Raw genomic sequence first — 26,600 nt, 5'->3', positions numbered from 1 at the left:
ACAATTTTCCAGGATTTCTATATTCCAAATTTTGTCCTTTATTTCTGTTTTTAGTTCTATGGTCCACCTTTCTGTTTCGCACAGTTATCATCCTTAATCCAAAATAGAGAAGAAAAAAAAAAGGAGCATTATTTTGCCATCTAAGCCAGTTATAATGGAACAAGGCTAACCTAGGTATAAACATAGAATGCAAATATGTTACAAGTAGTATTATTGACATGATTTTTGAGTCTCGTTGGAATGAGAATCTTCCTTTGCCCAGAAAAATGGTTTCAATGATAATAACCTTCAATAACCCGGGAGAGGAGAGGGAGGGTGATTGCGTTTCCTTGCTTTTGGTGGATATTCCACCAGGTGGGGTTTGTAAGAAACTAGGGTAAAAATTTTATAATATATATAAAATTTAGGCACAATACCAATTTAATTATGGAAGTATTGCATCTATGGAATTGTACCTAAGTTTTGCCATTTGATACTAAAGTACCAAAGTGAAAGTAAAAATACTAAAAATGAATGATATCAGGCAAATCATCTAGAAATGAAAAGGAAGGAATGGTAGTTTCAAATCTTACAAGGTGGGTAATCACAATGTCAATCAGATTTTCCTATAAATTTTACAATGGTGAATTTCATATGCATTAGATATTGGAATTCTACAATCAGCATTTCCTAGATAATATTACCAAGGTTCAATAACAGTGTTCATTGTAATGTAGCAACTCAAAAACAATTGATCAAATACAGAACTTGTGTATCGTTTTTCTTTAACCAGAAAGACAGATGAAACTCACTGTATCTTTTTGTTATGGGGTCAGGGATTTGACGCATCCAATGTTATTGGCTTTTGCCCTGTTCCGAATTTTATCATGACAATATCAAGAACACAAACACATGACTTTGCTTCAGCTTACTTAAAAAGGCAAACTGGAAGAGTAATCCCCTGGCATTGCTCTTTCATGAAAGGACCAAGCATGAGGAAATTCACTTTAATATCTGCTAACTTGAACTTACATCAGTCTCCTTTGCAGCTGCGTCTTCCTGAAGCCTTTTTTTCCAGTACTCTTCAAGTGGGGGTCCAAATATTGCCTTTCCAGAAACAACTCCAATTCTGCAGAACCCACATTATCATATAAAGCAAATCAATTAAGTACTATGAAAAATTTATTCAATCAGAATCCACCAGGCTATGATGTAAATTTGAGAGCAAAATTTATGGGGGTAGCATCTCTGAAAACCCCCAGACCCAGAGGGTATTAGTATTGCAATTTAGAACACACAAATATTAACCCACATTATTATCCAACTATGACCTGAAAACTAATGCCAGCAAATTGAGCATATTTCGCATTGTTTTTTCCACTAAACATTCCACGTTGAAGGTTGGTCACAATGTTATAACATGTAACATTAATCCAGAGGGTTTTAGCATATTTCTCATGCTAAAATTAAAACAAAAGAATAGCAGAGATTGCATGCTACTTTTGCAGTCAAGTACAACAGATGTACTCTAAAAGCAAGCGTTGGATACACACCTGTGAGTGAAGTCTCACATTGAATAATAATGAAAAGAGTGAACGATTAATATAACATAACTGGGCCAAACTCATAGGTTTAGGCTTTAGGGTTAAGTGGTGTCCCTATGGTTCTTCCCCAACAAGAAGCCAGGCAAGAATAATATCTAAACCATATTGAAGCCAAAAATAAACAAAATAAAGATAAAGACAAGTGTTTCCCATTTTCTATTTATTTTTCTCTTTCGATTTCATTCTATGCACTTCCTTACCAGAGTGTTGTTTAAACAGAAGCTGAGGTGCTACAAATTGATGCTAACAAATTTTATAGACCATCCATCATCTCCAAATTTTGATTGAATGTGAAATTATGTCAATGGTGGGTGAAGGATATTGGATACCACATTCTCACAACATTGATCAACACTTACAGATTGGAAAATTAAACATGCACCTAGCGGGTTTTGAACCCATGACCATACCCTCCAGTCCACCCATTCTTATGGGAGAAAGAAGTGGCATTTAAGTTAGAGCTCATTGGCTACAAGCAACATAAATGAACAATGAACATAAAAACCTATTATTAGAAGAATTCGATTGTATTTTCTCTTGAACTTTCACAAGCATATTCATATTCAAGAGGAACGGAATATGGACATCCTTAAGCATAGTATTGCACATATAGTGTTATGACTACTCACAGCCTATATATATATATATATATATATATATATGATATAAAGACTAAAGAGAAACGGCACAGCCTATTCTGAATAAATTCTAACAGGGATAAAATAAAATTAAAAAAAAAAAAGTGGACTGTGGGTTGGTTCGAACTGAACATATTGTTATATTGCTATTTTCATATAGTCTAGGAAATCTAATTCAAAGAAAAGTAGGTTCTAAAAAACTAAAACTCATAAGCTAGACACCCAAAATCAAAGCATATGAACTCTAACTAGAGAAAAAAATAAACAGAAATAGTAAAGCGAACTTACATGACTGCTCCAATCACCAGCGGAAACGAGAGGAACCTGCTTCGACCGAACATTTTTTTTTTTTTTTTTTTTCAATTGAAGAGCTCTCTCGATTTGCTTGCGATTTGTGCGCCTTTCAGTTTCTGGGTGTTCTCAAGGGCTTTAGACTTTAGTTCTAGATCGATTATAGTTTTGGATCTTGAAAATATAAAATTAAGCTCAATATGAAAATAATCATGCGAAAAGGCCCATTGAGTAGATGGGGATGTAAACTGGTCAAGTGAAGCTCAGTCCAATTGCTTGTGCTTGGGCTTATGCTTGGGCCTAACATTGAGCCAACGCACTAGTATCTTATAAAAAATAAAAAAGTTTGAGAGTGCTGTTAGTCATTACTTGACTAGTACGTCACATTATTGCCAAAACAAACACAAACTCTAGATTTGCTTTGTTTGATTCAGCGATCATATTTTCTAGAAAAAACGTTATTTTTCAAAAAATATTTTTTACAAAACTATTATGTTTATTAGTAACTTTTAATAAGTTGAAAAATGACTTTCTAACTTTCCTTCTTTAACTTATCGTGAGATAGAGTTGTTTTCCAAAAAAAATTTAGTAGAAAATAATATCTAAAAATAAGCCATACTATTGACTAAATATAATTTTCTTTTGACTCGTTTTTTCTGATACTATCAAACACTGAAAAACACGAAAAACTATCTTTATATAAGATTTTCCATCGAAACAAACAGAGCGAAAAATCTTTTGTCTCACTTATTGTATTTATTTTATGTTTGACCAATCATAATTTGATATATATATATATTCTTTTTTTTTTCTTATAAAATAATCAAAATTTAAGATGAAATAAAAAATCAATCACATGAAAAGTTGTGATTGATTTAAAGTTAGGTTGTTTAAGTTTACTTGTTAAAATTATAAATTATATAAGTTGTGATTGATATAAGTTTTTGAAGGGAAATGTTTGATAGTCTCATTGATATATAGACTAATGATAACATAACAATTAGAATTGCATTTACTATTTTGTCGTTAAATTTTGTGTGCATATGGATACCGCTTATTTTGCTGAAAGCTGAAAACAATAAAAAAATATTTTCCAGTTACTCTTCATTAATGAAAATATTGTGCATTTGCCTTGATGCACTGTTCATGTCCCATGAACAAAGCACGAGGTGCTAGAATTAAAAAAAAAAAAGGAAAAAAAAAAAGGAAAAAGAAAAAGAAGAACCCAAAAACGCATCTGCGTTTTCACGCAGATGCAATCCAAACGAAGCTTTTATTAATTAATTTTCTTGAACCAATCGGTTTAAGATTAACCTGGCCTAAAAACCATATTCATAAGGAAGCCAACAAGGGCATTTAATCATGTAGATACCAGGATGTATGAATTCAATGTTTATATGGGAGCAGAGATGAGATTGAGATGACGGAAAAGAGAAAGTGATTGAAACATACAATTTTTAAATTCTTGAAACAAATTCTTTTGTAAGATAATAAAAAGTATATGATGTGATAACACACCTTATAAAGACAAGAAAATTTATATCTACAATGACATTAATTTTACCCTATTTTTTTTGGGATAAACACTTAGAGCACTAGCAATGGGGGTGTAAACACTCCCCAGTTGCTATTTTACATCCACAACATCAAAAATTGTCCAACATCCAGGTATGGGTTCTTAAAAATTTTTGCAACCTGTGAATAGTGGGTTCTTATATATAAAACCTACTATTCACTTGGTTGTAAAAATAATATTATTATTTTAATAGAAAATGAGAACCTTCTCTCTCCTCATTTACTCTACACGGTACAGAGTCACAGGCTACACTTTTCTCTTCTCACTCATTCTCTTCATCTCAGTCACTTTTCTCCCTCCCTCTCCCAACTACAGAGCTCCATTGCCCATGCTCAATCACTCTCTTTTCCGATGACTTTTTTTTTTTCCCTTCTTCATTGTATTGCTTTATCCCAAACCGAAGAATCAAGGGTTGTTGATTTTAGGTCCAAAGAAAAAAAAAAAGGGTTGTTGGTTTAATTTTGGGTTTCTCGGTGAAGCGTGCTTCCTCCTCGTTTTTGGGTTTGTAGTTTCTCGGTGGCTAGATCGGTGATGGAACAAGTTGGTATTTTTTTTCCTCTTCATTGTATTACTTTATCCCCAAACTGAAGATTGAAGGGTTGTTGGTTTAATTTTGGGTTTCATTTGGAATTTTTGGGTTTCTCGGTGGAGCGCACTTCCTCATCTTTTCTGGGTTTGTGGTTTCTTGGTGGCTGGATCGGTGATGGTTGTTGTTGGTGTTTGTCTGTTTGAATTGGTGGCTAGATCGATGAAAGTTGCTATTGGTGTTTGTTTGATGAAATGATGAATCGGTGGTTATGTTTGTCTGTTTGAATCGGTCGCTATTTGTTTGTTTGAATTGGTGCTGAATTGGTGTTGAATTAGTGGTGGTTTGGCGTTTGGGTGGTGGTTGTGCTTAGTGTTTTTTTTTTCCTTTGTTTTGTTGGTGGTTTCTGCCTTTGTGGGGTGTGTGTGATGGTGGGGTGGTGGTGTTGCTACCTTTGCTGGGGTGTGTGGTGGTGGTGGTTGCTACCTTGCTGGGCATGTGTGGTGGTGAAGTGGTGGTTGTGATTGGTTTGCTTGGGAGATAGAGACAGAGCGGAGAGATAAAGACAGAGAAAGAGAGGAAAGAGAGGAGTGGAAAGGATATAATTTTTTATTTTTTATATTTGTATGATTTATATTATTTTAATGAGTTGGATGTAAAAATAGAAACTGAGATGTTGGAGGAGTTGTAAAAATGTCTTAAACTCTTATCAAGACAAAGAACGTTACAATCAAGGTAATAATCACCCTAATTTATGTACAACAGCTATCTAAGTCACCTATAAAAGGGACAATCTGTCTCACTAGCTAAGGTACGTAAAAAACCACTACAAAACACTATCTATATACGAAAGATATGGGATGATACTAACTTAAGCATCGGAGGCTTCCCCATTGGGAACAATCCGATGGTCTCTTCGATCAACTCTCTTTATCTTCCATCTACTCTTGTCTCCTAAGTCATGTTTTTCATAAAGAGAAACTAATATCAACAATGGATTTTACAAGATGAAGACCCAAAATGATAAGGTGACCCAGAGCTCCCATGGATTCCTACAATGTCAGAAAAAGGAAGAAATACTACTTAATTATGAGAATGAGTACTAGCATCAACAACAATTAGGAATGTATTTCTTATTTTGGATGTAGATATAGGCATATAGCTTCATTTTCCAGCTAATTCTCATATTAATAAAGCATTAACATGTAGTTTAAGACATTGGAACAAAAGTGTTATGTTTAAACCATCTCATATTTATATGCAAATGCAAGCTAAGAGGGTGAGATTATATAGAAAAAATTAGAGAGTTGACAAATTGTTGTAATAAAAGTGTTGAAAGAATTTCCCAAAGGAATGACTTGTGGCAATTACAATATTCTTCATGAAAGTTGATGAGTCCAGAAAAATCATTAAGTTCATCCATTAATATGGAAGACCTTGCATCATTAGTAGGCCATCAAAGATAACCGCTTAATACATTCAATAACGACCATCAAATGTCTTAAACTCTTTTCAAGACAAAGAATGATACAATCAAGGTAATAATCACCCTAATTTATGTACAATAGCTACCTAAGTCACCTATAAAAGGGACAACCTGTCTCACTAGCTAAGGTACGTAAAAAACTACTACAAAACACTATCTATATACGAAAGATATGGGATGATACTAACTTAAGTATCAGAGGCTCCCCCACTGGGAACAATCCAATTGTCTCTTCGATCAACTCTCTTTATCTTGCAGGTCCTATAAGATCGTCTAAAGTTTCGGATTGGACAAGTGATCCAACTGGCGATTTTGGCATCATCAGTTTGGCACTGTTTGTGGGTTTGCCATTAAGCTCTTCCTACAACAAAGGGTTTCTCTTTTCATTTTGGAGTAATGGACGCTAAAGTGCAGTACCAAATAACCCCAAATATCACTCCAATCAAGGAATCCTCCCATTTGAATCTCTAATACACTACTAGAGCACCTTTGTTGTTTTGCTAGTAAAGGACAAATGTAAAGAAAAAACCCCTTCTCACAAGTGGGTGTTAAATATTGGATGCATTCCATGGGCTAAACCCACTAATCCATTCATTGAGTATAATCATTTAGGTACGTTTGACGGCTTGATTCTCCCTATACTTATATTTCTGTTTGGTAGAATTACGTTTTGCCTAAGATCTTAAAGTCTTACCTCTTAGGTGACTCCAAATAAGGCATAAACAATTTTCAGAAACAATTACGTTATCTATCAGAACGTGTATTTATAATTTGGTATTGCATAACTTAATTCTAGGCTAGTATTCTAGAAATTTTTCTTAAAAAGGAATAGTCCCAATTAAGCAAAGCACCTATTAAAAAGGTCAGCTATGGAGATAATGGATACATGCATAACAATTCAAATTCTTTTAGAAATTTACCATAATCGTCACCACACCAAAAATAGTGAATAATTTCACAAGAATAGTGTAAATCTCATATTACTTTCTTCAAATAGTCACAAAAATCACAAGAGATACACTTATCCAAAAACACACTACAAATAGTAAAAGAAAGAGGAATAAAAAATTTGTGGCCAAAAGTTAGCAAAATATTATGATCTTGAATCCAATTTATGGCCATTCAAAAGGGTTTTACTACCTTTCCAAATATAACAGACTGTTTGTATCTTCAATTGATATATTGATAACATCCTAGTTGATGTTCATGCATTATGACTTTTTATATCACTATTTTTCTTTCCTAATACATCTTGTAAGATAAGGAAGATGGAAAGTGAAATATTATTGCTTTACCAAAAATAATACTCCGTAAGTCTTAACTTTCGGCATTTGAGAAAAATGAAACCGAAATTTATTATCTTAATAGAATTATAGCATGTCATAATTCTAAGCATTAAAGAAGTGGATTCATATCTCATTGCCTTTTCAAGTTTGAGAACCCCAATTTTAGACCATAAATTATTCATACATATTTTTAGAAATTTGATTTATATCTCAATAGAGCTTTTCAACAAAGAAAGGAAATAAATGTATTTTCTACATTTAGTTCGGTAATGAAAATTATGGATCTTGTTAATGTTCGTTAGACGGTATTCACATTAAGTTTGTCATTTGAGGTCAATCGTTTAGAAGCTCTTGTAAAGGTCCAAAACACACATATTGCCTCCTACGGTTGATGTTTTGTGGAATTTTATTTTCACAAGGAAAACTAGTTCAACAACAAACCACAGATAAAGCTGTGTAATTTACACTTAGTAGAAAATATGTGGGTTGCAAAGAAATTATTACTCAACATAGAAAGAAGCAAAGCATAGCAGGTATATCCATTACACTCTCTTGTCATGTTTCAATATCTACTAGTTACACAACATAGTAGGGCCACTGTTATGTCCATATATTACACTTTCTTTATGAATGCTTAACACTATCAATATTTTTGAAACAATGATGAATAAAATCAACTGCCAAAAAGCCCAGTTTTGAATGAATTAAAGGGATTAGTCATTGGCAAATTTTATGACCTTGATATCCTAATTATGGCTTTCTATATCACTACTTTACTTTCCTAATGCTTCTTGATAAGATTGGAAATAAGGAAGTCAAATATTATTGTGCAAGATAATATATCATAACTTTCAACATTTAAGAAAAATGAAGCCGAAACTTTTTATTACCTTACCAAAATTATGATCTTCAATATAGGCATTAAAAAATGAAATAATACCTTTATTGCTACAACCTACACATAGGGATGGCAATTTTTTCCCGCCCCGCTTGATTCGCCCCTCCCCGCTTCGCCCCGTGCGGGTTTTCCCCGCCCCGTAAAGGTGGTGGGGTAAGGATGGGGCGAGATTTTAGACCCGCACCACGGGGTGAGGCGGGGCGGGGATGGGTTTACACTTTTTAGACCCATCCTGCCTCGCCTTGCCCCGCATTAATAAGTGTTAAATTGTAATTTTATCGTACCCTAAAACCCTACTATTTAAACAAAAATATCATCAGCTTATTTTATTCTACCTAACGTGGCTCTACCTCTTTTTTCTCTCTAGCAAAGTTGGAAATAAGGTATCAGTTTTAACTTTTTTTTTTGTCTTTATTAGAAACAAATTTATATACTATTGAATTGCTGATTTCATTCATGATTCATACGGTCTTTCTCAACTTACTTTTCATCATGAACATAATATAATTTTTTTTAATGAGTTACGGGTCTGTGGCTCTAAATATGTATCTGTGTTATTGTTTTTGTAATTTTGTGTGGGCATTTGGCTGCTTAACAACACTGCTTCTTTATGCTTGTTAAATCTATTTTACAAGCTGGGTTTTTGTTTTTTAATTTTTGGAGAACAAGATGATGAGGGTCAGGGATATGTTTCCCTATTGGTTTGATTGCCAATATGATGGCATCAATCATGTACTAGGCTACTAGCTCTAGCTGTTTGTTCTTGTTCTCCACGCAAAAATTATTTACAATTTAATTTTGTTTTATGTATTTTTATTAAAAAAATATAAGGTACATTTTTTTTTTTTTTTGAAAGGGGTACAGGTTTGAGACTTTGTCCCATTCTCTATGAAATAGTCACAAAATGGGAGGAATTAACTAATGCATACTACTGACTACTTAGTATAAAGGAGATTTGTTTTAGTGTTTTTTAGGCCAATGAAATATGAATACCCATTTGTGTATGTGCTACGGGTGCTATGATTTTTAATTTAATTGTTTAACGATGTTGCTAAATATATTTTAATTGTTTAACAACGTTGCCAAGAAGATTTTTTTTAATTTTTTTTTTCGTTCCCATTATTTTATATTATCTCTGTTGGAGAAATATAGTTTGTCCATTACTAATTTGCTAAATTAACATCAAGAAAAAAATGACTTCACATGAAAACATTGGTAGCTCCAATCCATCTGGCAGCAATCAATTTCCTTTGATAGTAGATGAAGATAATGCAACCCCATCATCACCTCTGTTGAATATGCCAAATGATGTCCAGGCAGTCTAGCCTAGCAATGAAATAATTCAAGAAGAGGGGAAGTACAAATCAATTGTTTGGAATCATTTTAAGAGAAAGAGAGTTGATGAAAAAGACAAGGCTGAGTGCAATTATTGTAAGAAATTGCTAGTAAGGGGATCCAATTATGGCACTAAACATTTGCATGACCATGTGAAAATATGTCCAAGGAGAAAGTTTCAAGACATTAGGGATATGAATCAAAAAAATTTTGGCGAGGGATCAAAATAAAGTGGATTCAATGGCAGATGTGAATGCTTATAATTTTGATAAAAATGTATCAAGAAATGAACTTGCTCGTATGATCATCTTGCATGAGTATCCCCTCTCTATAGTTGACCACATTGGTTTCAGAAAATATTCAACTTCTCTTCAACCATTGTTCAGGATGGTTTCTAGGAACACAATCAAGAAGGACATTTTGAGCATCTATGAGAAAGAAAGGGAGAAATCAAAGAATGAAATTGATAAGAATTAGGGTAAAATTTCTATTGCCACTGATATGTGGACTTCACAAAACAAAAAGCGAGGATTTATGGTTGTAACAGCACACTTCATTGATGGTTTGTGGAGATTACAAAGCCGAGTTATGAGGTACCTTTTTTAAAGTATATATTCATTTTTATGTTTCAATTAAATTTTTTTCAAATGTTTTATGAACTTATATCATTGTTGGTTCTAATTATTTAAATTTCTCATTTAAGGTTTATTTATATGTCATCTCCACATACAAAAGAAGTGCTTTCTAGTGTCCTTCTAGATACTTTGTTGGAGTGAAATATTGATAGGAAGTTATCTACTGTGACTATGGACAATTGCAGTACCAATGATGCAGTTATAAAAATTATCTTAGATAAGCTTCAACGTGGTGCACTTATTATGCGTGGATCAATGTTGCATATGCGTTGTGCAGCACATGTTCTTAATTTGATTGTTCAGGATGGTTTGGATGTAATTGGATTATGCATTGAAAATGTTCAAGAAAGTGTGGGATTTTGGACTGCATCAACAAAGAGAAGATAGAATTTTGAAGAGACAGCTTGACAAGCACATGTTGAATGTACCAAAGAACTAGCCCTTGATTGTAAGACTCGTTGGAACTTTACCTATCTCATGCTTTCTATTGCTATAAAGTATCAAAATGTCTTTTATCGATTGAACATATGTGAGTCATCTTATAAGTGCATTCCAATGGAGGAAGAATGGGAGATGACAAGTAATATATGTTAGAGATTGGCAGTGTTTCACAAGGTTACAGAGCTATTTTCAGGTATCTCATACCCTATAGCTAATCTTTTCTTTCCTAAGGTGTGTGAAATAAAAATAGCTTTGAATTCTTGGTTTACAAGCGCAAATGATGTGATTAGGAGTATGGCATTTAAAATGTTGGAAAAATTTGATTGTTATTGGAATGTGATTCATGGTGTTATGGCTGTGGCAACCATTTTAGACCCAAGATATAAGATTGAATTGTTAGAATATTATTTTCCAATAATTTATGGTGATGAAGCTGATAATAAAATTCAAAGGGTTAGAGATATTTGTTATGAAATGATTCGTGACTACGGTTCTGGGAGAATGGGTAGAGAAGGTACTCGTGGCCCTTGTGTGGGAGAGGATCTGCAAGTTGATGACTCCCTTATGGACTTTGAAAGATATCTTAGTCAGAAAAAAAGGGGTGGGAATATTAATTGGAGTTGGACCATTACCTTGAGGATGATTTAATGGCAAGAACTGTGGATTTTGATATTTTGGCATGGTGGAAATCTAATGGGCCAAAGTATCCTACTTTGCAACGTATTGCAAGGGATATCTTTGCCATTCGAGTGTCAACTGTTGCCTTAGAGTCATCATTTACCACAAGTGGTTGATTGTTAAGTCCACATCGCAGTAAACTTCATCAAAATACTGTAGAAGCATTAATGTAAGGGTCGTCAATGGGCCGGGTCGGGCCGGCCCGACCCATTTTTACTTGGCCCATGGTCACAATGGGTTGGGCATAATGGGCTATTAACTAGTTAACGGACTGGGTCGGGCTGGGCCGAAAGAGAAAACCTTAGCCCATGACCCTGCCCATGGGCAATGCCCATTTTGTCTTTAGTGAGGTGGGCTATTGGGTTGGGCCTAATGAGCTACCCATGGGCTTATGTTAGTATATTATTTTTATAAGGAAAGAATTAATTTTTTATAAGGGAATAATCAATCTATTTTTTAAAAGGAAAGAATTAAAGAATTTAATACTTCATTACAAATTTTTTTTACAGTCAAATCTATTTAATTTTTTGTTTTGTTGATGGAAACCTATTTAATTTTTTTTTATTAAGGCTTTAAATAGTTTTTTATTTTTATCTTTAATAAAAAAAATGTCAAATAGTTAATTCAAATTTGCTAGACTACTAAAAATATATATATTTAGTAAACTAAGTTTAGCACAATTACTTTGAGTATCTTAGTAGTTGAGGGAGTTCTCTTAAGAAATTCCTCTATAATATCTCAAGATCAATCCTTCATACACTTCCTATATATTTTTGTTATGAATTATGAGTTATTGGGATGGGCCAATGGGTTAGGCCAATGGGCTGGGCAACAGGTTGGGCTATTGGGCTAGCCCACCGGGTACCAATGGGCATAAAAACCAACCCATGGCCTGACCTACTGGGCTAGTGGGCTACCTATGGGCCTCAATAACAACGGGTCAGGCCGCCCATTAACTTGGTGGGCCATCGGGTTTCTGGGTCGGACTGTGGGCCGTGGGCTATTTGATGACCCTTACATTAATGTGTGCTCAAAATTGGTTATAGGCTGAAATTAATGGTAATTAAATTTACTAGTTTGATTATGCAATGATTTATGTTGCTGCATTCTTTATTATATTTTTCAATTGTTTGATTGAATTTATTTTATCTTTTTTTTAGGTTCTTCATCTACCATAGATGGAATTGAAGATAAATTCCAAAATATCCTGGATGATTATGATGATGAAGAAGAAAGTGGTGTCACAATGATGGAAGAAAGTGGAGATTCTTTTTGAAGAACTAGGCAATTTTTATTTTGTTATGTATTAGGAGTTTGGATTATTTTATTGTGTCATACTATGAGATTTTTGTTTTGATATTTTCTTGTTAAACATTTAGATAATATTATTTAGTTTTTGCTAAAAATTAGTTTGATTTGATAGGATAAATTTATTTATAATTTCAAGTATATTTTATTATTGAAACATGTCATTTTATTTGAAAAAATGGAAATAGTTTTAGGGAAAATTAACAAGAAATAAAGTTTTACGGTGTAGGGCGGGGCTTCGCGGGGTCTTAAGGGGTGGGGATGGGGCAAGAAAAATCCATGCGGGGCGGGGGCGAAGATCTCATCCTTCGGCCCGCCCCACCCCATTGCCATCCCTACCAACACACTTTGAAGAAGATCAATGGCTAAGAAGTCACATCGATCTCTATGAAATCTTTGTCATTAAAGTCAAATATAATTCATATATTATGGCTTTAATATCCTAATTATGGCCATTAAAAAGGGTTTTATTGCATTTTATACTATAACTAAAACAATCTGTTTGTGTCCTTTTATGTGTCAAATTAATTCTACACTAAAGAAGGAATATAAATGGCACACAGCACAAGGATAATATCTTGGTTGATAACTTGTTACAAAGTTGTATCATAGGGTCATCCCTCAAATTTATATTTGTATTTATTGATAACAACAGTAAAAAATGAAAGAATAGAAATAGAAAAAGTATACACTCTATAGTTATGAACGAGTTATTAGTTCATCAACTGAATAATGACACATTGATTTTCAAAAAAAAAAAAAAAAATCCAAAAAGATTTAAAAGAAAGCTTAAGAAATAAAATGCATGAATGGCCTATTTGGCCTTGCATACAGAATAATCATAGTGAATGCAAGGTGGGACTAGGGTTGAAGACCCAAAGAATTATAAACTTTAGTCCTTATAGAAACACTGCAATAGTTAAGCAAAAATCATTTTCAAAATATTATGAAATTTTGTACCTTGAAATGGTCCACGATAGAATTAACAAAATCTACTATTCAAACCTTTCCATGTATAAATATATGTTGCTCTGACTTTGAGAATGGAGAATTTAAATGGTTTAAGCATTCAAAGGGAAAAATGTGGGACTCTCACTGTGTCACAATCCACATGTATGATTCAATAGAAGCGGCTATACAGGTACAATGTTTTTATTTTATACTCGCACTAGTGACATCACCAGAGTAAATACTTACTTACATATATGATATACGAGCAGGGCTTACTGTCTCTAAATACTAAATAGTATCAAATTATTTCCACGTGATTCTATTAGACGAAAATTAGTTAAGGACCATGTGAATGCTCCTTAAAGCAATAAGCCAAATGTATATTTTGACCCGAATGACATGTACTCTAAATTGAGCTCATCATTTGAGAACAATCAAAATTATTAATTTGTTAGTATTTTTTGGAGCAAAATAAGCTCAGTAAAGCTTAACAAAATGAATCAACAAAAAGCTCAATATAAAAACAATCATCCAGTAGAAAAAAGATCATGGTGTAGGCACCACAACCGTTAAGAATGTCGCAAAGGTTTTCTTGCCAGGTTAGGTCCCTACTCCTCTCATTTATATTATAGCATTACTTGCTTAGAAAAGAGTAAAATCTAAAATTATTTCAAACCACACTAGGGGGGAAAGATATTAGATATCTCACCCTCCTTTTAGCGCCATATTTAAGGGTCAGTTATGCAACACTTATTATTGCCCCACCATAATTGCTATTGTTTAAATAATTTCTATGTTAAGGGCCAAGAGTTGGACAATCATATGCTATGTGGTTAAATATTTGTTGATAGATTTCATAATCAACCAATGAAGGAAAATTTTTCATACAAAGAAAGCAAATAAGATGATAGATTTTTATATATGGTTAAGTGGATGTATTTTACCATGTAAACCGAATTGGTAGGCTATTCCTACAAAAAAGGACTTGGCAACCAATGTGCACGTCATTCAGGTTGGAATACCAAAATTTATTCCCTTATTTGTGTGCATTGATGTACTTCCATGAATTATACGTAGCCATATCATGACATTCTCTTATCATTTCATAAGGTTGCCATCCTTGTAAGCATATGTTATGTTATATAATTGAAGAAGGTAAAATAAGACACAAGTTTCTCGTAAGTGGCCTATATGTCGTTTACTAGTAGCCATGTTGGCTTGAGGTGTCAATGTATACCTATTTATTATCGGCATATTTTCTTTTGAAAGAAATTTAGAAAAATAAAAATTGATTATGGAATTTCATATCTTGAAAATATCACACCTAAAGATGATGGTATTTTCCAAATTTATTTCTCCAAAATTGAATTGCTATCACCCGCACTATAAAATAATTTATCCAGCTAATTATTTCTTTCATTCTACTCAATTATTTTGAAGAGTAGCAGTGCCTTTTTGGGACCACTCTCTAAGTTTATACATAATGTTCTATCATGAACATACTGCCTCATCTCTATTTTTACATATTCATAGGCATTGGTCTATAAGTTTCTAAATTTTGTTCTAATAAATTAGACATGGAATTTTATGAAGGTTTCATTTGAGACTAAGATTAAGCCCAAAGGAACAAACATACATGTACAAACCATGACAGTCCATTCTTTTGGTCATCATCCAACAATGAGAATTGCACTTTCATGTTTGAACAAGGGCAATAATGTGGTTTAGTCACCTACAAAAGAATGAAGCAAAAAAGATTTAAGGCTCAAACATGAAATAGCATGTTAAGCTTAACAAAAAAGATCATAAAACTTGTCAAGTGGACAACAAAAATGAAAAGATCGAGGTACGTACACAACGGTATCGTGATTTAAAGTCTCTTGTCGAGGTAACTCGTTTATTTCTTTCTTTTTAATTAGCCATGCCAAATATTATCTTATTAGAATTAAGTGCATATCAAGCTTGCATGATCATTACAAGTATGCATATATGGAACATGTTGAAAATATTGCAATAAAATTGCTAGATGATCGTGTTCACAGTATAGACATGAGTTTAAGTCTCAATAAATTTCCGCTATCTCTGCTAACTCACCAAAATCTTTTTAAATTGCTCTAAAATCTATATACGGTACAAGCACCTAACAAAGATCAGTTTAAAGAAGTATATAGTCAAATAGCTTCAATTTTAATATATCATAAAATACTTCTCTATGATTCATATAGAATGCACTTCATCAAAAGATATCTATTATAATACAACATGCAATTTCCTATTTGGATATTATTATTTCTAACAAGTATTATTGAGGCCAGTGATACGTTTCCCTAATCCAAGGGATGTAAATCACATGACGAGGCTTGTGATAAAATTCCGTAATCTGAGGGATGTAAATCACATGACGAGGCTGAGTGATGAAATTCCCTAATCTAAGGGATATAAATCACTAACGAAGCCAAGTTATAAAATTCCTTAAATGGATGTAAATCACCAATGAAGGCGAGTGATAAAATTCCTTAAATAAATGTAAATCACTGATAAAGCCAAGTGATAAAATTCCTTAAATGGATGTAAATCACCTAAAAATGGCTAAGTGATAAAATTCCTTAAATTGATGTAAATCACTGACAAAGCCAAGTGATAAAATTTCTTAAATGGATATAAATCACCAACGAAGACGAGTGATAAAATTCCTTAAATGGATGTAAATCACAAACGAAGCCAAGTGATAAAATTCCTTAAATGGATGTACATCACTTAAAAATAACTAGGTGATAAAATTCCTGGATGTAAATCACCTGAAAAGACAAGCTAAGTGGTACGACCACTAAAAGGATATGGATCACTTCGACGAGGCTAAGGGAGGTAGGCCATATGGCAAAAGTCAAACAAAAAACAAAAAGTTCACGTAGCAATTAATGGAAGACGATTATCATAGTTTGAGCAACTTCGTCAGCCTCCTTTTCTTTATGGACTCAAAGTCCAGGTTCTCCAAATCAACCCCTGGACCATGTTTCATCGAGTACCTCCTCAGCATTTTAAAGCCTTTGCAGTACTAGCTGAACAAAACAGTATTGTATTCTTCAATGAGCTGGAACGCTTGGACGGCCTTAGCAGCCTCGGTCTTGATCTTTTGATTGGCCGACTAGAGCCGCTCGTCCTTTTGCACCATTAATAACTTTTTGGTCAGAGCTTTAACTTTCCCCTTCCACAAAATGCAATCACTTGACAAACAACAATGGAAAACATCAAGTCTTCCCTAAAGCCTCATCATCAAAACAACAAATGGCGCGACCAAGGTAATATAAACACTTTAGCATTAAAATTTAATTGATAGAATGAAATTGTGCAATCAACAAATGATAAAAATTCTTCACACAAGAATATAAATCTTGGAAGAATAACATCATCCAAATATCAAAATTCTTCAAGCTACAAAATAATGATGAAGGGATCCAAAGAGGACATTAAAACCTCACACGTCATCCAAAGAAATCAGCTCACTTTCAAGCTATGATCCCTCGAATGTCTAAAAAGACCTTCAAAAGGTAGATACTAAGATGTCATCATAGAAATACTAACATTCCTGAAGAAGAAAGTAGTTGAAGATAAAGAAGCCTAAATATAAACAAGTCAAGAATATTCCCTAAGCCTAATACATTCAATACATTTAATAACGACCATTAAATGTCTTAAACTCTCATTAAGACAAAGAACGTTGCAATCAAGGTAATAATCACCCTAATTTATGTACAATGGCTACCTAAGTCACCTATAAAAGTGTGAGAGACCGCACCCCCGGCCCCCTTTTTTTGGATGTTGGGCCAAATCCATGTGAATGAGTGAAGTAATGTTATTGCCTCTCAAAATGGAGGTTTGACTAATTATATTTTCCCCTTTAGATTAAGGGTTTTACAAAAGAGTCGCTACTTATTTAATTATTAGAATAAATAAGAAAACCAAAATTGAAAAATTCCTCATTTTATTAATTTGAAATTGAATTTACATTGATCATAGGAAAATTACATGGTTTTGGTCTTAGATACAATCTAAGATAAAGTACATAACTTTATTTCCTAGTTACAATTTAAAAATTGAAAATTACAAGGATAAACATTGGTCTATCAACCTTTGATCTAAGTTCGGAGGATATGTTACAAGGTGGGAAGGTGTTAAGCACCCATCTTGCCCGGTGAAATCGGTCTTCTAGACTATGATGACCAACATTCATATCACATAATCCAATATGTTATCAATCAATTTGCATGTTAAATTTAAAGTGTGTGCATATGATAAATCCTAATTCAATTTATTAAGTATTTCATTTGAATTGAAAAATAAATTCTAGTGAATGTATGTGGATGGTGATATCCTAAATTCAAGAATTTAAAAAAATTATTAAACAAACATATTTTTCATGTTTTTAATGTGGATTTAAGATCGAAACTAATGTGATGCATGAACATGTGATGAACAACCAAGAAAATGTGAAGAACACATAAGAACAATTAAGAACATTCAAACATATTCAAAAGAATTTAAATGATTATTACCATACTTTAATCTTAAACTCTCATCATGGCAACACAAAAAACAATTAGGGAAATGGATTATACCTTCATGCAAGGTCCATATGGTGAAGGAGGGAGGTCCTAAGGGTGGAGGAAAAGAAGAGTTAGGAGAGGAAGAGTTAGGAGAGGAAGAGTGAGTCTCACTCAATACCTTGAGCCTCAAGAAGACCAAGATATGACAAGACTACTCAACTTTTTAGAACTTAAGAGAGGAGAAGAGAGGGGATTTTTGTCTGTCTTGGAATGAAGGAGAGGGGGGTTTATATAGTAGTGGTGGAGGAAATATGAATGAGAGGCCATTTAATGAGTGTTGATAAAGAATTATGAATCTAGACCTCATTTTAGTATTTGGGGAAATTTGGTGCATTAAATGTGGAGATTGGTGAGAGTGAGGAGCAAGCAAAGTTCGGTTTTTTCGTAGCTACTATAACAGACTGTAGAGCCAACTTCAAAAAATCATATCTTACTCAATTATGATCGGAATTGTCTCATTTTTATGCTCAAATTGAAGTCCCGAATGTCTAGTTTCTGGGAAAATTAACTTTATTTACAGATTCAAAATATTATGAAAGATATCGATGAAATGGTGAGTAAAGGTCATTTGTTAGAAAATTATTTCAGCACAATTAACATTAATAGGTCCCAAATTAGTGCCCAATTAACATTAAATGGCTCCAATCACTCCCATTTCAGACTTAATTGGTTTCAAATTTACCCTAATTAAAAGATAATTGCACAAATTACTCATTGAATAATTAATGTTTATTTATCTAATTGAAAGAAATTGGACATACCAAGCCAATGCCCCTAGTTTGGGACATCTTGCCTGTTTTGATGAATGCCAAGTGTGAATAGCTAACTTGCTGTTGTGACCACTAGAGAATATGGAAGGAGATCGCAATCTGCCATTTGTTTTGGAAATCTTTCATTTGAAGCTATGCTCAAGAGATTTATCCTTTGAAGCTTTGACTCTAGAGATTTTTCCATTGAAGTTTTCAAAATTTTTAATGAAGATTTGTTCATTAGAGACTTTTCCTATGAAGATTTATTCATTGGAGATTTTTCCTTGAAAAATTGAGATTTTTTTTTTTGAAGAGTTATCTTGAAGATTTATCCTTTAAACATTTGAAATTTTTTTACAAAAGATTTATTCATGGATATTTTTCCTTGACAATTCATTTTGGAGATTTTTCCATTGCAATTTTGAAAAAACTTTAATGAAGATTTGTTCATAGGAGATTTTTCCTTGAAAAATAGTTTTTGAGATTTTTCCTTTGATGATTTGAAAATTTTTAATGAAGATTTAGTCATTGGAGATTTTTCCTTGAGATTTTTCCTTTTGAAGATTTGTTCATAGAGATTTTTCCTTGAAGATTTATTTTGGAGATTTTTCCATTGGATTTTTGAAAATTTTTTAAGAAGATTTGTTCATGGAGATTTTTCCTTTGGAATATGGTTTTGGAGATTTTTCCTTTTGAAGATTTGTTCGTGGAGATTTTTCCTTGAAGATTTATTCTGGAGATTGAACTTTTGAAGAAATTTTAATGAAGATTTGTTCATGGAGATTTTTCCTTGAAGATTTATTCTTAGAGATTTATCCATTGAAGTTTTGGAAATTTTTATTGAAGATTTGTTCATTGGTGATTTTTCCTTTGGAATATGGTTTTGGAGATTTTTCCTTTCAAAAATGGAGAATTTTCCTTTTGAAAATGAAGATTTTTTTAATGATCACAAAGTGAAGAAGATGAAGATGGACTAGAAATGATGAAGATTTATTCATGATTATTATTATTTTTTTTTTGAAAAACCTATCCTTTGAATGAGAACAACTTTGGCTGGAAGTTGATGTGGATTGCTGGATAAGTCTTTGCTTAATTCCCGCAAAAAAATAATTTCAATTAACAATGGATTTATTTATTGAAATGAATTGGAAGTACTTACCCAATGCCCTTAGTTTGGGGCATATTCCACGCTTAGATTGAAGCTGAATTCATTTGATGTTGTGACCATTGGGGAACATGAAAGAAGATCACGGTTCGCAATCATTGGTTCCTGCAAAATAGCTTTCTTTCTCTAGCTTGTTAGAAACCAATTATCAAGAAAAAAATTTTGGCCAACGCCCCTAGTGTGGAAAGGTTTGCTAAAAAAATGGATTGGTGCCTTAAATGAAAACATGCTTTCATGCGAGAAGAACATATTTGCACACAATATAAATAGGCCAATGCCCCAAGTTTAAGCACGCTTAATGCAAAACAAATGAGCTTAGCCTAACATGCACCCAAACAATTTTGTCACATTGTTTTGAATTTGTTCTCCAAGGTTATTTGGGTGATTGGGACTGGGCCTTTGAAAGGCTACCTATGTACCTCTTTCATAGAGAATTAGGTCAAGACGTAGTTCAAGAGAACTGGATTTTGAAAAAGAATTTTGTTTTTTGTTTTTTTTTGTTTGTGTTTGTGTGTTGAGGAAATGAGATTTCTCTTTCTTTCTTTCTTTCTTCTTGTTCTTGTTCTTGTTCTTGTTCTTTTTTTTTTTTTTGAACAACAATCATTTTAGCAAATCAAAGTGTTTAAGAATTAAAAAAATCTCTTTGATTAGGAAGGATCAAGATCATTAAACTCATGTAATCAAATTGGCTTCATCCTTTTGAACATCGTCAGATTAAGTCTCCAAAGGCAATCAAGAAATGAAATGAATCACATTGTTGAGTGCAAACAAGGAGAGTGTTCCAAGTTTGTAAGTTCTTTTGAGTCATTTTGAGGAGTTGAGAATTTGGGAAATTTTGTCCTCAGACATATCATCCTATGGGGTTTGAAAATTTTAAGCACCTTTTCTTTTTAATTCAAGAGAAAAATATTATTAGAGTTTAAGATGCGCCTACAATTAGCAAGACTTCAAGGAGGTCTTATTCATAGGTTGTAATGTAGGCCGGGTTTAGGTTATGAAATGAATGATATAAAAAAGCTCAAAATTCCCTATGATGTTCCCCCAAGTATGCATTACTCAAAAATCAAGTATTAGAGGAGTTTTCCTATTTCTTCTTTGCCATCTTCTCACTAGTGTTCATTGATCACTTATACCAACATTTGTTTTTATGCTCATTCCCCTTGAATCATACCTCTAGACTTTCATCTTGTAAAATCCTTTTCTTTTTAGGTTACATCTTCAAGTTTTCAATTAGCTAGGATTTTCCTTTTTTTTTTTTCTTTTTTTTTTTTTTTCTTTGGCCCTAACTTTTGCCTAGACCGCCCTTTAGGTTTTCAGCCTAGCGGGCGTTTTTTTTTTTTTTTTTCGTCTTTCATCTCTTGATTGAATGAACTTTTGGGGACTTTTTCACTGCTTGTTTTTCTCAGCTTAATGGTTTTTGGTCATTTTGGTGCACTCTCTAGACTTCTTTCTTGCCTCGATGCACTTGTACCTTTCTGTGCTTGATGAATCTTTCCTTTTTTGATGAAATATCTTTTAGATGAATTTTTTATTCCTCTTGGCATGATGAATTTAAGGTTCTTCAAACTTTATGCACATTTTGCTTTCTCTCACATTGATGGAATTTCATTTCTCTTTCCTTGATTGAGTGACTCATCTTTCTTTGATAATCTCTTATCTTTAGCTTAATGAATTCTCTACTTGTCTTTCATGTCTTCTAGGAGAGCTTTATCAATTAGCTTCAAAGTTACAAGGTCAACTCCTCCTCAACATGAGATTTAAGCATGCATACTTTGAATTTTCCCACACTAGGTTTAGATTTTAGTGGGTTCATGCCAAAAAGTGGCTAAGTGTTTAAAGGCTCAAATGGGCTAGCAATGGATAATGATCATTCTAGGTATTAAGGTATAATCTTGCTTTACCAAAGACGGCCTCCTATCCCTAACAATGCTTGCTTGTAGGCACAGTGACTTGAGCTCTCTTTAATAAATTCCTCTTAAAAGAAAAAGTATGAATGCTCTAATGATGTGAAACAAAATAATTTTGAAAATTGGATCAAGGGCATGGATTCTTGGGATTTTTTTATGGATGGATTCTTTTTGATTACTTTTTAAGACCATTTCTTCTTATATTCTAAGTCAAGTAGCAAAAGTCTTTACATGGACCCAATGAAATTAATCATTCTTTGGTACAAGTTGATTGCTCAAGCCTTTAAACATCAAGATTTAGAAAATGTTTTGTCCAAGGGATCTTCATGTATCATTTTGAAAAAGAGAATTCTTCTTCTTCTTTTTTTTTAATCTTGAAAGAATAAAAAATTCGGTCTTTTTGAAAAAGTCACTAGGAAGTTCAATGGTCTTAGTTCAAAGATTTTTTTTTTTTTTTAAATGACTTAAATGCCCAATGCCCCTAGTCCAAACACTTTCTCATTTGAATTTTTTTTTTTTTTTGAAATTTTTAAAAAAATATGTACATGAAAAAAATACATCAAATGCTACATGGATTTTTAGAATTCAAAGAAACATAGAAACATGTAATAAACAAACAAACTTTAAGCTTAACCATGATGTTGCAAACCAAATGCGGAGTGAGGCAAAGTTGGGCCACTTGCTTCTTCTTGGTCCATTGAGGATGCTTAAGACTTGGTGGGCTTGAACCTTGATTATGATAAAATGGCTTAGGCTTGCACTTGGAAGGCTTGAATCTTGTGAGCTTTTGGCCTTTGATGTTGATCATGCATATACACCTTTGATGGGCTCAAGTGGTGGGCTTAGAATGATTCAAGAAACAATTTTGGGTTTCCATACCAATTAGAGTTCAATCATAGGATTTTGGGCTTGAGTTCATTCACAACATACAAGGTTCAAACAATTATGATGGGCTTAAGCGTTGGACTTGAGTTATCATGGTTCAAACAACGTGCACACACGTGTAATGCAATGCAATTTACATGGACCGACCTAAAGGTAGGTTCTATGGGTCATTACAACATAGGTAGAAGGTAGGTTAAAGATCCCCACAAGCTAGGACGTTGTACCTCCCAACTTGTGACGCCAGGAGCACCGCGTTGGTCCGAAGGGAACAGTTTGTCCCTATAAACCACCATGGCATAACCATGACGATCCTTGTCGCGGTGGGTGGTAGGTTCACCATTGGGTATGTGACTTTCAAGAAGACCACAATCCACGGCTAATACTACCGGGCTTCCGGGCTAGCACACAAATAAAATAAATTTCATTCAAGCAAATGATGCATGACATGCAATGTAATGACATATTAGACATATTATATACAAAAAGCAATAAACAAACAATGACATGGTTGGCCACCATAACCTAATTGAAGCTTAACTCTCAATATCCCAGTGGAGTCGTCCCTGTGAGAGACCGCGCCCCCGGCTCCCCTTTTTTGGATGTTGGGCTAAACCTATGTGAATGAGTGGAGTCGTGTTATTGCCTCTCAAAATGGAGGTTCGACCAATTATATTTTTCCTTTTAGATTAAGGGTTTTACAATGGAGTCGCCACTTATTTAATTATTGGAATAAATAAAAAAACCAAAATTGAAAAATTCCTCATTTTATTAATTTGAAATTAAATTTACATTGATTATGGGAAAATTATATGGTTTTGGTTCTAGATACAATCTAAGATAAAGTATATAGCTTTATTTCCTACTTACAATCTAAAAATTGAAAATTATAAGGATAAACATTGGTCTATCAACCCTTGATCTAAGTTCGGAGGCTATGTTATAAGATGGGAAGGTGTTAGGCACCCACCTTACCCGGTGAAACCAGTCTTCTAGACTATTATGGCCAACATTTATATTACATCATCCAATATATTATCAATCAATTTGCATGTTAAATTTAAAGTGTGTGCATGTGATAAATCCTAATTCAATTTATTAAGCATTTCATTTGGATTGAAAAATAAATTCTAGTGAATGTGTGTGGATAGTGATATCCTAGATTCAGGAATTTAAAAGAATTATTAAACAAACATATTTTTCATGTTTTGATGTGGATTTAAGATTGAAACTAGTGTGATGCATTAACATGTGATGAATAATCAAGAACATGTGAAGAACACATAAGAACAATTAAGAACATTCAAACATATTCAAAAGAAGTTAAATGATTATTATCATGTTTTAATCTTAAACTCTCGTCATGGCAACACAAAAACAATTAGGGAAAGAGATTATACCTGTGGGGCCCGAAATCTGAGGTCCCAGCCCACTTTGTATCCAGGGCCCAAAGCCCAGGCCGAGGAGCCCTACTGCCAAGGACGTATGATGAAAGCCCCTCAAAGGCCCAAGGATGTGGCCGAGGACGATCTCACGCTCTACACCTCACAAAACGCTTGGATAAAAGGACAAACTCAGTACAAGAGCAGTACAAGGGAGAAAGCTGCCAACACCGTAATGTGGAGCCCTGCGTCTGACAAACCCATACTCCAGACCATGCTATTTAACTTTTCCCAACCACCCCCAACCACTCTGACGTATGAATTGATAGGACGAGTCGATACTCCAAAAAGGCAAAACTGACACGTAGACGAAAAAGGGGAAGTAAACACTGGTATAAAACGGGAGGAGAGCTAGGGGAGAAGGAGGAGAAAAAAAAAGATCCCACAAAAAGAAGAATGGGAAGAATGTGATTCTCCTCGGACTTAGTCCGAGGACTCAAACCCTCCAAGCTACACCGATGTGAAGCCTAGCTATTTTGGCCAAGCCTACCTTCATATGAGCTTCCATGAAAATCACGACTAAACTGCCGTCCAACGACCAAGGTCCAGCCTTTCTAGCCCACTCTCTATGAATTATATTGTTCAGGCCTTTTACATACGAGCTCAATGTTATTCTTGGGTCGTTAAAAAATCGTGTCCCTACAATTGGCGCCGTCTGTAGGAAGGCTTGCGCGTTGGCGCAGGTGGCGGTGGAGTCGAGCCTCTATCAAGCAGAAGTCTGCAAAGGTTCCTCCATTTCTAGCGACATGCAGTTGTTGCTCCGACATAAATTTCCACTAGGGGCTACGCCTACAGTGCCGATGGCACGGGCAGCTCTAGGGGCTTCCAACATCAAGCTAACTCTCCCCACCTTGGCGAGGGGCTAACCTTCGAAAAGTAAATAAATAAGTAAATAAATACAAGTTTTGGACAGAACCAAGGCCTTGTATGGTCCTCGGACTCAGGCCTATGGGGAAACCAACTACTTAAAAGAAAAAATACAAGTTTTGAACAGAACCAAGGCCTTGCATGGTCCTCGGACTCAGGCCTATGGGGAAACCAACTACTTAAAAGAAAAAATACAAGTTTTGGACAGAACCAAGGCCTTGCATGGTCCTCGGACTCAGGCCTATGGGGAAACCAACTACTTAAAAGAAAAAATACAAGTTTTGGACAGAACCAAGGCCTTGCATGGTCCTCGGATTTAGGCCTATGGGGAAACCAACTACTTAAAAGAAAAAATATAAGTTTTGGACAAAACCAAGGCCTTGCATGGTCCTCGGACTCAAGCCTATGGGGAAACCAACTACTTAAAAGAAAAAATACAAGTTTTGGACAGAACCAAGGTCTTGGATGATCCTCAGACTCAGGCCTATGGGGAAACCAACTACTTAAAAGAAAAAATACAAGTTTTGGACAGAACCAAGGCCTTGCATGGTCCTCGAACTCAGCCTATGGGGAAACCAACTACTTAAAAGAAAAAAATACAAGTTTTGGACAGAACCAAGGCCTTGCATGGTCCTCGAACTCAGGCCTATGGGGAAACCAACTACTTAAAAGAAAAAATACAAGTTTTGGACAGAACCAAGGCCTTGCATGGTCCTCGAACTCAAGCCTATGGGGAAACCAACTACTTAAAAGAAAAAATACAAGTTTTGGACAGAACCAAGGTCTTGGATGATCCTCAGACTCAGGCCTATGGGGAAACCAACTACTTAAAAGAAAAAATACAAGTTTTGGACAGAACCAAGGCCTTGCATGGTCCTCGAACTCAGGCCTATGGGGAAACCAACTACTTAAAAGAAAAAATACAAGTTTTGGACAGAACCAAGGCCTTGCATGGTCCTCGGACTCAAGCCTATGGGGAAACCAACTACTTAAAAGAAAAAATACAAGTTTTGGACAGAACCAAGGCCTTGCATGGTCCTCGGACTTAGGCCTATGGGGAAACCAACTACTTAAAAGAAAAAATACAAGTTTTGGACAGAACCAAGGCCTTGCATGGTCCTCGGACTCAAGCCTATGGGGAAACCAACTACTTGAAAGAAAAAATACAAGTTTTGGACAGAACCAAGGTCTTGTATGATAGTCGAACTCAGGCCTATGAGGAAACCAACTACTTAAAAAAAAAAATATATATATATATATATATACACAAGTATTGGACACAATCCGGTACAGTCATACCTCGGTCCTCGGATCAGAGGCCAGATGTTATCGAAAATACGGCCATAATTCCA

General features: G+C 34.2%; 1 long non-coding RNA gene and 1 pseudogene across 1 annotated transcript; one reads left to right on the top strand and one right to left on the bottom strand.

Annotated features, from left to right (window-relative positions):
- Positions 1 to 579: 579 nt before the first annotated feature.
- LOC115995396 lies at positions 580 to 2,678 on the bottom strand. Its single transcript, XR_004093345.1, has 2 exons — positions 2,510 to 2,678; positions 580 to 1,108 (listed from the first exon to the last, which is right to left on the bottom strand). It is a non-coding gene; the product is annotated as an uncharacterized LOC115995396 (long non-coding RNA).
- Positions 2,679 to 8,946: 6,268 nt separating this feature from the next.
- Positions 8,947 to 9,047, top strand: LOC115951049 (annotated as a pseudogene).
- Positions 9,048 to 26,600: the final 17,553 nt, after the last annotated feature.

The sequence above is a fragment of the Quercus lobata genome, chromosome 6, assembly GCF_001633185.2.
Source record: "Quercus lobata isolate SW786 chromosome 6, ValleyOak3.0 Primary Assembly, whole genome shotgun sequence".
NCBI classification, from domain to species: Eukaryota; Viridiplantae; Streptophyta; class Magnoliopsida; order Fagales; family Fagaceae; genus Quercus; species Quercus lobata.
Note: the sequence above shows the minus strand (reverse complement) of the source record. Positions and strands in the feature narration are given on the sequence as shown.